Source organism: Narcine bancroftii, chromosome 8, assembly GCF_036971445.1.
Source record: "Narcine bancroftii isolate sNarBan1 chromosome 8, sNarBan1.hap1, whole genome shotgun sequence".
Classification (NCBI taxonomy): Eukaryota; Metazoa; Chordata; class Chondrichthyes; order Torpediniformes; family Narcinidae; genus Narcine; species Narcine bancroftii.
This window is the reverse complement of record NC_091476.1, coordinates 3,932,204-3,948,741: the sequence shown is the minus strand read 5'-3', so window position 1 is coordinate 3,948,741 and position 16,538 is coordinate 3,932,204. Positions and strand designations below refer to the sequence as shown.

The 16,538-nt window shown below is 38.5% G+C and overlaps 2 long non-coding RNA genes across 5 annotated transcripts; both read right to left on the bottom strand.

Annotated features, from left to right (window-relative positions):
- Window positions 1-121: 121 nt before the first annotated feature.
- Window positions 122-16,502, bottom strand: LOC138740283 (uncharacterized). 4 transcript variants are annotated; one of them, XR_011342785.1, is made up of 3 exons: window positions 16,108-16,502; window positions 8,119-8,219; window positions 122-1,711 (listed from the first exon to the last, which is right to left on the bottom strand). It is a non-coding gene; the product is annotated as an uncharacterized lncRNA (long non-coding RNA). The 4 variants fall into 4 exon arrangements; XR_011342784.1 differs by having other exon boundaries at window positions 8,140-8,219; XR_011342787.1 differs by lacking the exon at window positions 8,119-8,219.
- Window positions 10,123-16,100, bottom strand: LOC138740285 (uncharacterized). The gene is made up of 2 exons (XR_011342789.1): window positions 15,761-16,100; window positions 10,123-10,667 (listed from the first exon to the last, which is right to left on the bottom strand). It is a non-coding gene; the product is annotated as an uncharacterized lncRNA (long non-coding RNA).
- Window positions 16,503-16,538: the final 36 nt, after the last annotated feature.

Here is a 16,538-nt window from a genome sequence, read left to right as displayed (position 1 = left end):
CAAAACTTCTACTTCATTAATCTCCACATTGTCCAGCACGTAGGCCTGTTCAATTTTGACTTCACCATGATCAAGATCCTTTTCTCTTTAACTTAAAGTAGAAAGAATTAGGCAAAATATAAACATTCCAAGTTTACTCTTTATTCCAAGCAATAGATGAAAGTCCTCAACCAATAAATTATGTAGCTTCTTCAAACTAAACATTTTGTAAATCATTCTGGGTGCAGACATGAAAGAAAAACCTATTGTGTTGGACTAGATTTAAAGAAATGTCTTTTCACTGCATATTTTTCAATGTCTGACTTTGTTTCCCTGTAGAAAAGCAACTTGTCTCTAATCAACGTTCAAGCTAATGTGTTAATTTTTGCTTTTGTAATCTTCAGAAGCCTTTAAACAAATTATGCTCCATGACTGTTCTCTTGGATACAATTAATTGAGCTATTGATTATCTATATATCTGCTCAGACCATGTCCACTATAACACTTATCAATATCATAAGTGCAAGGCTGTTGACGTCTTTGTGTGATAACAAAGACTCTGAAGAAATTAGAAATTTAGAGTCAAGTTTATTGTCATCTGATTGTAGAAGTACAACCCGATGAACTAGCACTCTCTGGTCCACAGTGAAAAACGTGCAGACACACAAGGGTAGCACAGTTGGCGTAGCTGTTAGCACAACGCCTTCATAGCACCACAGATCAGACTGGGGTTCAAATCCCACGTTGTCTGTAAGGAGTTTGTACCTTCTCCCCCCGTCTACGTGGGTTTTCCCTGGGGGCTCCAGTTTCCTCCCACTATTTGAAACGTACCAGGGGTTAATTGGGTAAATATGGCAGCACGGACTTATGGGCCAAAATGGTCTGTTACCATACTACATGTCTAAATTTTAAAAACAGACAACACACATACAGACAAGCAACACATATGCAGGACAAGTACAAATATATAAATAAACATTGTTTCATGAATACAAGAGTCTCAGATGGTTAGTGAGTAAAGTTCTTTTGGTTGTTCACCATTCTCACTGTCTGTGGGAAGAAGCTGTTCCGCAGCCTGGTGGTGCTGGCTCTGATCCTCCTGTATCTCTTCCCTAACAGGAGCAGCTGAAAGATGCTGTGTGAAGGGTGGAAGGGGGACCTCAATGATTTTGCACACCCTCTTCAGGCAATAATGCCAGTAGATCACATTGATGGGGGAGGTGGAAGAGAGAGACTCCAGTGATCTCCTCTTCCACTCTTATAATCCTGTGGATTGGCCTCCAATCTATTTTTCTGCAGTAACCGTACCACATAATGATACAGCCGGCAGGAAACTCTTTATAGAGCTCCTATAAAAGGTTGACATAATGGTGGCTGGTAGCCTTGCTCACTTCAGTCTTCTCAGGAAGTGCAGTCCCCGTGCACCTTCCTGATAAGTGAGGAGATGCTGCACATCCACAACAAGTCACTACTAGTTAAGTGAACTCCAGGGAACTTGGTTCTCTCCACTACAGAGTTGTTGATGTGTAGTAGAGGGTGGATGTTCTTGGTCCTCCTGAAGTTAACAATCATCTTTGTCTTGTCCACGTTGAAACTCATACTGTTATTCTAGCACCATTTCACAACATTTTCCAGAGGATTTTGATAGTGAAAAAATTAAATACAACTGTTTCATCAGGTGCATCTTCACTGGACGTTATTCTGTTCACAATTTATAATTCAAACATCAACCCTGTAAGGCAAATAAGAGAAGTTTTATCAATGGCATTAAGATATTTAAATAGAAACTAGATGAGATAAGTAGGATTTATTTCAATACTTGTATTTTTTTTTTATATACTTTATTTCTAATCTGTCCAAGTAAAATGGTGGTAAACATTTCAGAATTTATGTAAAACTACAATCAGGCAAATAAACGGATGGGGAGAAGTTTGATTAAATAAATGTAAACTCATTGCCAATAAGAATGAAGGATTTGCTGATCAAGTGAAAATGGATTGGGAGAAGTCTTGTGCAGCATAACCCAGTTGTACCAAATTGTTTGTTTTCTAATGTAGATTCCAAATGAGTGATTATAATTACTCGAGAAACTCATTGCATGAAAAGCTGACTGCTTTGGCCAAACAACAGTCACTACAAGTATCTGTCACCACAATTTTATTCGAATAGGCACCAGCTTTCTTCAAAAATTGAAAAGCAAGAGAAAAAAAACAGGTAGAATTACTGGAATTCAGTGCTCTGCAAAATCTGGAAGAAAAAATTATTTAAAAGCCATTACAATATTAAAGATTAGAAGCATATAGGCTAGGATTAACAATGATTTTTAAAAAAAACCTTTTCAGCCATTTTAATCCTTTGTTTCACTTTCTGTACATCATTAAATATTTAGCTCACACTTCCTGGTTCAGATGCCTATTTCAGAAACAGGTTTCCCATGTAATTGGTTAAAAGGCGCATCATGACTTGGAATATTCAGTCAATTCCACTGCAGAGAACCCACATGTTGCAATAGGTTTTGAAACACTAGAGTTCAGTACAAAAGTTAATTGAGGGCCTGCAAATATAGGCATCCTGCACAGCTTTCTTCCATTTAGCACCTGTCCCAAAAGTCCATAGACACCGTGATTGAAGTAAAAACACAAAGCTGGAGAAATTCAACAGGTCAAATAGTGTACTTTATATGGCAGAGATAGATACATAACTAATGTTTTGAATTTGAGCCCTTCAAGGTATGAGCAAAATGTAGGCAGGCGCCCAAACAGTGGGAGGAGGGTCAAGCGGAAGATCAGTCCCACAGACAGGACTGAATAGGTGAAGGGAGGGATGGCGCAACAGTAACCAAAAAGGGGGATGGCTCTGTGAATCGAGAGCAAAGGGGGTGGAGAGCTGGAGGAAGGAAGAGAAAGAGATAGGGAAGGGAGGGAGAACATGGAGTAGACTAGCAGAAACCAGAGGTCGACGTTAATGCCATTCAGTTGGAGAGTTCTCAAACAGAATACGAGGTTTGCTCCTCCAATTTAAAGGAAGCCTTGGTATGGCAGTGCACGAGGCCATGGGCAGATATGTCAGATCAGGAGAGGGGCACAGAACTGAAATGGTTGGCTACTGGGAAATATCAATCAATGTAGCCAGAGATAAGGTACTCAGCAAAGCAATCTCCCAGTCTGTGAGCAGTCTCTCCAATATAGAGGCCACAATGAGAGCACTGGATGCTATAGATGACTCCCAGATTCATAAGTAAAGTGTTGCTTCACTTGGCAGGACTGTTTGGGGCCATGAATGGTAGTGAGGGAGGAGGTATGGGAAAAAGTGTGGCTCTTCCTGTGGCCGCAGTGGAAGGTGGGATGAGTGGTCCCACAGTCAACAGGAGCAAGCATTTGCTCCATGACTATCCTCACTGCAGGCCTTTTTGGTGCCAGAACAGCACCTTCAGCGCTGCCACCTGAATGTCACTTCGCACACACTTGCAGCCGGCTCCGGAGCCGCATTCTCTCAGTTATTCCACTTGAAAGCGGCTACAGACAATTCACATTGAAGCAGGAATGAACAGCCTACTTTGTATCACTAAAAGGGGAAAATTCTTTTTGCGTCTATGGCTGATGAATTCCAGACTGATCTTCTTTAGATAAATACTACTTTAAGAAATGTTTTCTGTTCATTACAATGGCCACTGCTACCCCATTTTCACTTCTCACATATAACATACCAGATCATGTCTCCAACCTGCCCCAATCATTCCCAAATGCACTGCAAATGCAAATCCATAACTTGTTCCAACCCCAACACTTTCATCCACCCAACTTTTTCTCATGTTTTCCTTCTGCACTCTCAACATTTGCAATAGCCAAGAACTGTTGTGAATCTGTGAAAGACCATCTTACACAACACCTTGAATGACACACAGAACATGATAACTATTGCTAGGAGGGAGAATAGACACAAAAGATGGTGCAATTTAACACAATTTTTTTTATTATTTTAAAGAATTTTTAGCCTGAAGATTTTTAAAAACAATGCAGAAAATTTATCTAGTGAGATTTAGAGGAAGATAATGGATGAATGAACATAATGATGTTCCTGAAACTTGTGTGTGTGTCACTGCTGTATTCCTTGGGTCTATTCCTGGGCCTGCCTTCAGTTCCCCATTACCACATTAGATTTCAGATTTATTTAGCGCAATCTACTTTAGAGGTTATCACCCTCTCTATTTTTCCCCTACAACACCAGGAAGCAAAGGTGCAAAAAATGGCAAACCTCGCCAAGTCCATCATAGACACCAATGCCCTGTCCATGGAAGACATTTATGAAGAGCTGCCTCAAAAAGGCAGGAGGATCCCCATCACCCCAGTCACAATCTCTTCTTGCTGCTACATTCAGGCAGTTCTTCTTGGTTCAAAAATATTTTACAACAGTTATTAAGCTGTGAACCTCCTCATAGTACTCTTAATCATAATCTACTCCAAGACCACCAAAAGATACAATATTTTTTTCTTTGAACTGATAGTGAATATTTATCTATCCTTTTATATTTATTGTATTTTTCCCTCTCACTGTGCATTGTGGTGATTTAATTCACATCATTGTTGACATCTCCTACGCATCTGCTTGGGTGCAGCAAGTAAGAATTTCAGTACTTCTATCTTCTTTGGCTTGGCTTTGTGGACAAAGATTTATGGAGGGGGTAAATGTCCACGTCAGCTGCAGGCTCGTTTGTGGCTGACAAGTCCGATGCGGGACAGGCAGACATGGTTGCAGCGGTTGCAGGGGAAAATTGGTTGGTTGGGGTTGGGTGTTGGGTTTTTCCTCCTTTACCTTTTGTCAGTGAGGTGGGCTCTGCGGTCTTCTTCAAAGGAGGTTGCTGCCCGCCAAACTGTGAGGCGCCAAGATGCACGGTTTGAGGCGATATCAGCCCACTGGCGGTGGTCAATGTGGCAGGCACCAAGAGATTTCTTTAGGCAGTCCTTGTACCTTTTCTTTGGTGCACCTCTGTCACGGTGGCCAGTGGAGAGCTCGCCCTATAACACGATCTTGGGAAGGCGATGGTCCTCCATTCTGGAGACGTGACCCACCCAGCGCAGCTGGATCTTCAGCAGCGTGGACTCGATGCTGTCGACCTCTGCCATCTCGAGTACTTCGACGTTAGGGATGAAAGCGCTCCAATGAATGTTGAGGATGGAGCGGAGACAACGCTGGTGGAAGCGTTCTAGGAGCCGCAGGTGATGCCGGTAGAGGACCCATGATTCGGAGCCGAACAGGAGTGTGGGTATGACAACGACTCTGTATATGCTTATCTTTGTGAGGTTTTTCAGTTGGTTGTTTTTCCAGACTCTTTTGTGTAGTCTTCCAAAGGCGCTATTTGCCTTGGCGAGTCTGTTGTCTATCTCGTTGTCGATCCTTGCATCTGATGAAATGGTGCAGCCAAGATAGGTAAACTGGTTGACCGTTTGAGATTTGTGTGCCCGATGGAGATGTGGGGGGGCTGGTAGTCATGGTGGGGAGCTGGCTAATGGAGGACCTCAGTTTTCTTCAGGCTGACTTCCAGGCCAAACATTTTGGCAGTTGTTTGGCACATTGTAAGTATATTTATGGCAATAAATCTTATGTCATAAATCCACATGGAAGAGGTTGTGTGTGCACAGGTAATGAATTGAATGAAGATATTATTACACATGTATGACTTTTGACTTAGTAATTTGGAAAAACAAATAAATCGTAATTACTGATAGATACTGAATATGAAAGAAGCAAAAATGAATGTTTTTTTTTTAAACAAAGACCCTGTTGAACGATTGCGTGATGGGTCATAAGATTAGACATTTAAGAGAGTCCATATAAAGACATATTATGTTGCATTGCCCCAAAAGGATAGGACAATGTAATAACTAAACAATCACTTAAATTACTGTCATTAAAGAGGGGCAATCACTAAAGATTCAGGGAGAGCGTAATGCAAAATTGTAACACTTGATAATCCAAATTTCAGTGTTACATCAGCTTCCATCATGTAATTAAACATCCAAACGTGACATGCAGGAGCATTATTAAGCAAATTGTGACAATGAGATGTAAAATGAATTATTAATAGTTTATAAAAGGACTATTTATAAGGGAAAAAAATCAGTTGTGTTTAATTTCAATGATACAAGAACAGATGGCCAAAAGCTTGTTCTGGGAGGTACAAGTCTTGAGGGAGGTAAAGGAGTTTGACAGAAAGAACAGATGAGTAGATTTAGAAAAGGTTCCCAAGTTTTGGTCCTGGGTGGCTAAATATATAGCAATGAAACAATTAAAATGGATTTGAAAGTGCATTTTAAAAAAATTCAAGAGATGCATGTGTAACTAACAAGGGGAACTTGTTGCCCAACTCAAAATTATTTTCTGAAGGTGAAAATGAGGCACCTTTCTCAATTTACTAGTCACTTTGGTGAAAACTACATGGTTATCTAGCTTGACTATTTAAAACCCAGACATGATGAAGAAACTGTTTTATTTCCAAATGCTGCAGATCCTAGCATCTGAAACAGCAAAAAGGAAATACAAAAAATCAGGAAGTATCTAAGAAGACAGATGACAATTCAGATCAATGATCTTTCATCAAAGCAGGAAACTTTAGATGTTAAATAGGTTTTGAATTCCAAAGAATGAGGGTCAACAGCTGAAACAAAAAAGAGGGCCTATGATACAGGGTGGAGACATGGAAGAATGAAAGGACATGTGATGTGTGAATAAGGCTCATTCTAGCTCGAGGAAAAGCTCATCTGATTAGATCCGGTTCAAATTTAGTATTTTCATACAATTGTAAAGTACAACTGGATAAAATGGCAATTCTTCACTCCTTGGAGTAAAAGCATAAATACAAAGACATAGCACACATTTACAAGCAATTTATATGCAATATATATATATATAAAAATAATTATTAACTAATAGTAGATTCTTGGAGGGATTGTATGAGCAGTTCAATCATTCAGCAGTCTCACTGCCTGTGAAGTTATTATTTTATTATTAGTCATATTACAACATTCCAGAATCAATTAGCATTTCATTTCAAATAAACAGCCATTTCAACTACCTTGAGCTTTAGCTCTTCTTTCTTCAACACTAGCACCTAACCTGTGATTAGGCAGATGATTACATTCATCCATATATAGGCTGGTAAGTGACAAAAGGAATCCATCTCACACAAGTTGGACAGTGATGATCCCCAACAAGAAATCTTAACCATATTCTCTTACCATTCATCAGTACTTCTATTGTCATTCTTCCACCCCCCCCCCCCCCCCCCACCACAATATCATGCATGTTAATCATTGACTGGAGACTTGTCTTGATAGTCCATTTAAATCTTGTGGCTACAAGAATTCATCAGAAACCAGGTAGGTATCCTTTGGTGACTATTCCTGACTCCCTAAAACAGTTCCTTCATTTTCATGGCAGAATCCAAAAGAAAGAATTCTCTCGTCGAATTCAGTTTGAACAATTTTATCTTCCAGGACAAAGAAAAACTTTATCAATATTTTTATTGAATTTTATGTAATAGTACATACAAAGGAACGATGCATAAAACTAATACAAACTGTGAGAGAAGACAAGAGTCGAAAAAATATTTTTGCAACAGTATTATTCCTTGGTAAATTGAAAAAAGGAAAAGAGAAAAAAACCAATATAATTAACTAATCCAAACCCCAAACCATTCCGAAGTTGCATGGCAATATAGAAAAAAAATTGCCAGTGGAAATTAAAAACACAATCACAAGGAACCAGATTAAGATTCTGGTTAGAACCTATGAAAATAATTTTTAAAAAAAGAACTCCAAAGATTGGGAAAGTTTAAATTCGAGTCATTCATGGAACATCTTATTTCTCCCCCCGCCCCCATTAAATATGACATCATATCATGTAACCATTGATTATGAGTGGACAGGACAGCCTCTTTCCATCTGATCAAAATAACTCATCTTGCAATAAGAGGCAATGGCTAATAATTGTACAGGACATTGAAATGAAGACAATTTCACTACCCTCTGTTCAACCATCCTAAACAAGGCAACAATGGGTCTGTGCTAGATGTCTGTTAACATTAGTAATTATTGATAAAGTATGAAAGACCTTTTCCCAATACTTGGCAAAGGAACATACTGATTAATGTTTAATCATCACCATTTCCAAACTAGGTTGATGCTGTACATGATGCTGTAAGTTCTTGTCCTTTTCACGTCAATCAAGTATGCTCCTTTGTCCTGGAAGACAAAATTGTTAGAACTGAACTAGAGAATTCCTTCCTTTGGATTGTGCCATCAAAGTGGAGGAACTGTTTTAGGGAGTCAGAAACAGTCATTCAAAGGATACCTGCCCTCTAACCAATTCTTGTAGCCATACATTTCAAGGGACTATCAGGGCAAGTCACTTGTCAACAGTGAACACCCATGATATTGTGTGAGAAATTGACAGTAGAAGTACTGTTGAATGGTAAAAGGACATGGTTAAGGTTTCTTGTTGGGGATCATCATTGCCCAACTTGCACAAGATAGATTATTTTTGCCATATACCAGCCGAGTGCTGTCAACTACCAAGTGTTGTCACAGCCTTGCTACATGCATGCAGACTGCTTTTTATCTATAGTAGCAAAATGAATTGGACCTTTGTGCAATACACCATGTGAACACTCCCCACTCTGCCTCAAAATGGAGCAAATCTCATTGATAAAACAACAAAATAGAATGCATGACATGTCCCAAGGAACTTCTGCATGGGTCATATTGATAGAATTTCAGTAAATCTATCCAGCACTTCCTTTGTGCTTGGTATGATTCCAGTAAGTACAAACTTCTCCATTTGATTCTCACTGAAGTGACTACCAGTGAGCAGGTTATTGGTGAAGTTCACTTGATAGCAGCTTCAACGAGACCATCCATCACTTTAGTAGATTGATTGTTTAGTTCTGTCAATAAATAGGGAGTGGCAAGGACACAAAGGATTTAAAAAGTGCCTAAGGACTTTAATACTTGTGCTGATGTTTTGGGGTGATCCAAAGCAGGTTTGCAAACACTGGAAGATAACCTAAGTGGACTTTGGATAAAATTTAAAAAGTTACAAGAATTATGATTGATTTCAGATTTTAAAAAGGACAGCAAGTCAGCCAGGAGACAGCAATCAGATCTAGCAGTAATAAGAGCATTGAAGGATTCTGCACCAAAAGGGTGTAAATGGGGAATCTTAAGGTGCTAACATGTGGTCAGAAACTTTTCTTAGAGTGAAAAGTTTCCAATAAGTTCAATGCTGTTTCAGCTAAGTTGATCAGGTACAGAAAGGCAAGTGCTGAGAAGGAAGAGAGGTCAGTGGGAGCATGGGGCAGGGACTGCTTAATTCTTATTTAAGGAAATTTATGCTTGCTCACTCTTACATGACATGCATGGAATACAGCAATTTAGAGAGCTCAAGGGATTAAAAATTGGCAGAAGATTTCAATTTCATCAGATGGAACCAAATGGTTTTTCAAATGATACTGAGCAACAGGAGGTAGTCAAGATAAAAGAGGGAGTTAAGAATAGAACTCGAGGGAAACCAAAATCAAGAAGTTAGAACAGTATGAGAATCCATTACAGTCAATTTTCGAGATACAACTGGGTGGACAAAAGTAGAAGAGACTCCACCTAGCTGAATCGAGAGAGAAGCAGCTTTCCTGAAGAATCCTTTCTTTTAGGAGATCACCACTAAACCTCAAAAGGTTCTTTTACATTGGCTTTTTTTAAAGGATTAAAAAAAATACTGAATAGGTTTGGAGAATCATTACATGCATAGTTAGTTGAAGTATCTGAATGTCCTAAACTTGTTTTCCCACAGATAAGACATGGAAGTCTCAATGAAACAAATATTAGAACATGCTTTTTCTCATTTGAAGAATTTGACACAATAGTACAATATTCGGAATCCTTTAATACATTTCATTTAATGCCTAGTATTGTGGACATGAAACATTTCCAGAAAAAAAATTGGGTCATTTAACAGATTCAAATAGAGTTGGGCTATTATCTATTAAGGATAGCCAAAGTTGAAGATTTCGGTATAGGATATCGAACCTTAGATTTGATAGTTTATATTCAAGAATAATCACATTGAACAAAATAATGAGGCTTAAAGGAATTAAAAGGACTAATTTATTATTTAAAGATACAACATGGCTACAGGCCCATCTGGCTCACGAGCCAGATCCGTGGGATGAGAAACAGGGTCAGTTTAACTAGCTAAGTATTTCAAGTATTTTTTTAAAATTCCAATAGGTGCAGGTTTGTTTAACATTTTCATTTGTATTCTCTTGTGCTTACAAGATTGATGGAAATCCAATCAATGTGCTTGAAATGTTAACCAATGTTTCATATATGCATATTAAAAACAGTAACCAGGTCACATACACAAGAGTTACACACAACAAAGATTTGCCCAAAAGCCAAAGTCCTATTTTCCTTTTTTATTTTTGCTAACATCCTCCATTTTCTTTGCCTTCCTGAAGCTTGGTCAACAATTAGGTTTTCTTTCTAATCATCTTTTCTGATTCATTCTTCTCTCCCCATGTTCTCCCTCCTGTCCTTTTAAGGTGTGATCATTTTTTTTAAAATTGCTTCATTGTACAACATGTCCATGAAAAGTAATTTCTTCTGAGAAGGGCAGGTGGAGAAGTATTGCTACAGCTACAAAAGAGAGGCTTCAATAAATAAGCTGCTGGATGTAACAGGTCAAAAAATAAATCAATCTCGCACTGTAATAACTTTTGCCTGAGTTTCAGACTTGGAGCTTTTATTTGAGGATACAGAAGTCTGAATAGAAAGCACAGATGCTTTTGGCCAAACTAAAACTCTCAATCTGTAATGGATCTGGTACACCTCTTTTGTCTATACCAAGGTAGAGATATCATTTGGCCTTTTTGTTGGCTTTAGCTACAACACATCTAATCAAACCTCAGTGACCTGATTATTTATCTTGGCTGAGATAAAGGCCAAGTATGAAGTCTCCTTCCTTGGGTGCAGATAGAATAGCAATTATAAATTAAACCAGCCAGTGCACCAGAACACTCCCAAACTGGATTTAGCCATAGGAAACACAAGTAGGAACAGAATTAAATAATTTCACCCAATGAGTTTTTTTTTAATATATAAACTGTTCAGTGGGATCTTTGTTGATCTAACATTCATCAAATCCACTCCCCTAACATTTTTCCATGACCTCTCATTTCCTTACAGATCAGAAGAATGCACAAGAACTCAAGTCTTAAATGGTAGCCCCCATCCTACACTTATTCAGCAAGGATACTCTCTTCTCTTGGATTCATCCATAAGAAACATCCTCTCAGCAGATATGCCAAGATTCTTAAGTAAATCACAAAATTCTGTAAACACAGTGCTTGAAGTTAAAAAAACAAGGCTGGAGAAACTCAGCAGGTCAAACAGTGTCCCCTTATGTAGCAAAGGGAAAGATGCAGAACCGATGTAATGACCTGCTGAGCTTCTCCAATTTTTTTTTTTTAAAACCTAAGAATCTTAGATGTTTCAACAAGATTTTCTCCAATCATTGAAATTCCAAATAAACAGGGCCTTTATAGACAGGATTGTCCCGAGGAACTTTCTCTGAATTGTTTCCTATAAAGTTTTTTTTTTAAAAAGATGGGGACCAACATTGCTCAGAGTGACCACACTAGTACCTTGTATAGTTGAAGTAAGAATATCACCACTTCATCTCTATCACTTTTGCCAACATTCAATAAGCTTTCCACATTATCTGCCAAATCTAGTACAAATTCTGTTTCATGCAGACTCAAATTCCTTTGTGCTCCAATCTCCTTTTAAATAATCTATTGTTCTTCCTTTCAAAATGAATGTCTTAATGTTCCTTATTTGCCAAATTTTTGTCCACTCACTCAATCTAACCTTAACTTTCTGAAAACCTTTCCATCTTTCCCATTTTTGTGTCCACAATACTGTACATTTGCTCCCTTTATCTAAATTAATATACATTATAAAAGTTGAGCTGAGAGTACTGAAAACTGGACATCCGAATCGATCCCCTGATCCCTACTCACTGTTTCCTGCTGTTAACCAGTTTTGTGGTAAGCATACCTACAATACCATGGGTTCTTATTTTGCGATTTAATATTTTATAAGGCATCCTGTTAAATGTCTGGTGGAAGTGTACTAGTTCCATTCATCCAGATTTCCTCAAAAAAAACTCTTGCCAGATCCAAAAGCATGCTGACTCAGCTCAATTAGATTGTTATTTTCCAAATAAGTTGCTGTTACTTTCTTAACTTTTAGTCACATTTTTCCATCTTTTTATTTAAACAAAAAGGAATGAAAGTCTCACACTTGCAGCTTTCAAATCCTCTGGTACTTTTTCCAGAATCTAAATATTTTTTTAAAATTGCAATCAATTACCACTTCTTTCAGGATTCTGGGGTCCAAATCATCCAGCCACGAATAACCCTTTTATAGTTTAATCCCATGAGTTTGCTTAATATTTATTTGAACTCCTCACCCCTTTCTGCTTTTGTAGGGACCACTCTCTGTGGCTCCCTGGTTTGCTGGTCTTTCCCCAGCCATCATTTGAATTTGCAGCCGCAGCTCTATTGCTTAGCTCCATCCAGGGTTATAAATGGATTTTTCAGATGAGGCCAAGTTTCAGCATCATTCATTTTTTTTTAAAAAAAACAACTCTGCAGCAGTTTTGTTTTGGAAGTCATTCTATAATAAAAAATTTATGCACACAAGAGCCACAAGAAACTGCAGATGCTGAAATATTAAGCAAATAATGAGAAAGCTGGAAGTAACCAGACAGCGACCATAGAGAAAAGTAGATAGTCAACAATTCAGATCAAGACTAAGGTGAGATAGCAAGCACAAAAAGAGGGAAGGACTAGGGAATGGCTGAGATAATAAGATACTGGACAGATGAAGATAGAGGTGTAGTAGGGATGCAGGCAGGGGAGTGACTCAAAAGTACTGAAATGGGCTAGGTAAACAGAAAGAGTTCAATGGAGAATGGAACTGGATCAGGGTGGGGTTCGCTGAAATTTGAAAATGCAATTTTTATATCATTGGCAAAATGATACATTTTTCAAGTTTGTGGTTGGTCTCATCCTGGCAACAGATGGTGCCAAGGACAGAGACCTGTGTGGGAATGGGAACAAGAGTTAAAATGGCTGGCAACTGGAATTCTATCCACCATGTGAGGACAGTGCACAGATGCTTGAAAAAAACAATCTTACAATCCATGTTTAGTCCCACCGACAGAGTAGGCCACATCAAAAGCAAGGAATACAGCAGATGCAGTTAGTGGAGATACTTTGAAACTTGGCCTTGCCCAAAAGATCCACTTACACCCTGATGGAGGCAAGCATAAAGCCGTGACTGCAAATTCAAATGATGGCTGGGGAAGGACAAGTAAACCAGGGAGCCATAGAGAGTGGTCCCTACAAAAGCAGAAAGGGGTGAGGAGAAGTTGTGGCTGATAGTGGGATCAGTGTGGTTGCTAGAGGCTGGAGGGTAAAAAGTGAGGGTCAAGGGAACGATCCTTGTGCTGCTGCCTGAAGGGAGCCACAATTATAGTGCAAATGTATGAATGGGGAAGATGCAGGTAAGGGTTTCATCAAGGGAGGAATGAGGAATGTTTAATTTTATTATGGAAGACACCTTTCACTGCAACCATATGGTTATTTACTATTTCATCCCACAGATTAAGGAGAATAGAAATAACAATTAAAATGGGATGTCCAAGTCTACATGGTGAAAGTATCAAATATAAATTCCAAAGAGTGAAAATGTGACATATTAGAAATAATTCTCCTAATGAAGATGAAGAAATATTTATTATGTAAAAAAAAACAACTAATCTACTAAAAAAACAACTGAGCAGCTTAACCCAAGGATGTTGACTAGTTTAAACCATAGCTCTTGTCCACACCTACAGATAACAAAAACAGCAAGAATTATATTATGTCTGAAAAGGAAGAGTTAATTCATGGAATACCAGTTATATCCCATGTAAATAATCAATAAATGGCTTCCATGTTTCTTCAAATTTAGTAATTGTATATAAAGTACAACTTATGATGTTTTTTTTTCTAGATTTAAGAGAATGAGAAAGCCATTGAAATAATGTAGGAGAATTAGAGTCTTTCTGTTGAAGTAAAATGGCTCTTCTAGCTAATAGTGTAGAAAAAAAAACTACAACTTGATATGCAAAACAAGCTACATCTGCAATTCCAAAAGAGCAGTTATGGGGTTATGTTGCAATTAAATAACCAGTATCATTAATAGTTTTAAAAATCTTTCTAAAATTTTTCTAACACAGGACATGACCAAAACATACAAGTCAATGAAGCCATAGCAGTATTGCATCTATCACAAGTAGAGCTCGTATTAGGAAAGATCTGAGCTAGTTTATCTTTAGACCTACAAGCTCGATGAACCATTTTAAACTGTATCAAAGAATGACATGCACAAAGTGAAGTAGTATTAACTAGTCTAGTAATTCTTCCCCATGTTTCAGGTGATAATGTTAGTTGAAGCTCAAATTTCCATGTTTATAAATAGTACCAATTAAATCCTTCTGAAAGGGAGTTAACTGGAATGAAGTTTCAAGTAAATCTGGTTGTTGTAATGTTAGATAATTATACATTACCATATTTGGGAAATTTCTAACCCGTAGACATCTAAAAAATGTATGGTAAATTATATTTGATAGAAAGTTGTTCAAAGGACATCAGCGAATAAACCTACAAAAGAGATAACTCCTTTAATCTTCCAAATAAGGAAGGTTCAGTCAAGAGTAGATGGCATGTAAAAAAAAATATATTAGCAAAGGCAAAATATTTTAGTCCAAAAAAAATCCAAAATTTAAACCAAATACATAAATATTTAATAACTGGATTGGAAATATAATTACTGATAGTCTCAAACAGTCGTTCTCAACCTTTTTCTTTCCACTCACATACCACTTTAAGTAATCCCTATGACAGAAGTATGTGCTTAAGACCTGATTGTTACTGAAATATTCTGCTTGAGAAAAATTGTCATTGGCCCATTTCCTTTGGAGTTATGAAACCGTGCACATAACAAGTCAATGAGGTACAATTAAAACAGTGGTTTTTAAACTTTTTCTTTCCGCTTTAAGCAATCCCTTACTAATCACAGAGAACCTATGGCATAGTGAATACTTAAAGCAGTATGCAAGTGGAAAGGAAAAGGTTGAGAACCACGAGACTAAAAGGTAATGCTGGTCCTAAAATAGCTAAGGAATAATTCTGGAATGATTTAAATTCTAAATCTATGCAATGTGGACAATCAAATTTATCAAAGTAAAAAATCATATAGAAAATATTAACTGCCCAATAGTAAAACCTCAAATTTGGTACAGCCATACCACCATCCTTCTTAGGTTTCTGAAAGTACAGCTTACTCAATCTGGCCCCCTTACCATTCTAAATACAAGATGAAATCTTAGAAACACCATTATCAAAATAAGACTTCAGAATAAAAATTGGGACAGCTTGAAATAGGTATAAAAATTCAGGTAATGTTATCATCTTTAATAGCATTAATACAACCAACCAAAGACAAAGTCAGTGGGGACCACCTAGTAAAAGATGGTTTCACAAAATCTAATAAAGGAGAAGTCCTGGCATACTGTGTACTCCATACATACCCTATACACCTTGAAGCAATTTTTAAAAAAATACTGTAGAAATAACATTTAACACGTGCATCAATTTATCTGATGCATGTTAACTCACCATTAACCTCCTAGACCTGATCAAGCCTGTTCAGACAATATTTCCCATCATCTTTGGCTAGAACTGCAATAACAGGAGTTGAAATTGCTTCAACTTGCCCCAGATGTGACCAAGGCCTCACCCATCTGAGCCGAGTTCCCCTGACCGACACGTATCCATGGATTTGCTTGAAAGCACCAATGGACTTAGTCCATGGAGAACCAATGTGATGAGGAGAAGTGCTAGCATCAGGACCGATTTTAGACATGATTTGACCCCTGTGATTTGCTGGTTCCCAAGAACTGCCTTCCCCAGCTTCACTCTCACTCGGAACGCCCATTTCAATGTCCTGGTCTCGATAAACGTACCAAGTCATTGAACCAATCCTCTCAAAAGGCTGTGCGATAAATAGATGGCGTGTCCCGGCCAGAGATGGTCCAGTGAGCAGAGCAAATCTTCGCAGATAAATGTAGGCGTCGTCACATTTACTCGGGGAAGAGAATGTAACCACGACCAGAGGCAGCGCCATCGTTGACGTTGTTCGGTCCTAGGCCTTTGGCCTTCCCTTCGCCCTTTCCAGCACCGCTTCAATTCCTAACCCCCTGTCCCGTCGACCCGCTGCTGGGAGCCGCTCGGGCCGCCCATCAACGACTGCACCCGATGAAAGTACCTGAAGCCCTCAGTCGAGGCCCTTCTTCGGGCTCACCTACCGGTAACTTTCTTCCGAGTTTCGCCCAGACCAGCGCACCTTGGTGACGTCCGCACTGCTTTCAAATCAGAGGCGGTTCATCCCAGGTCC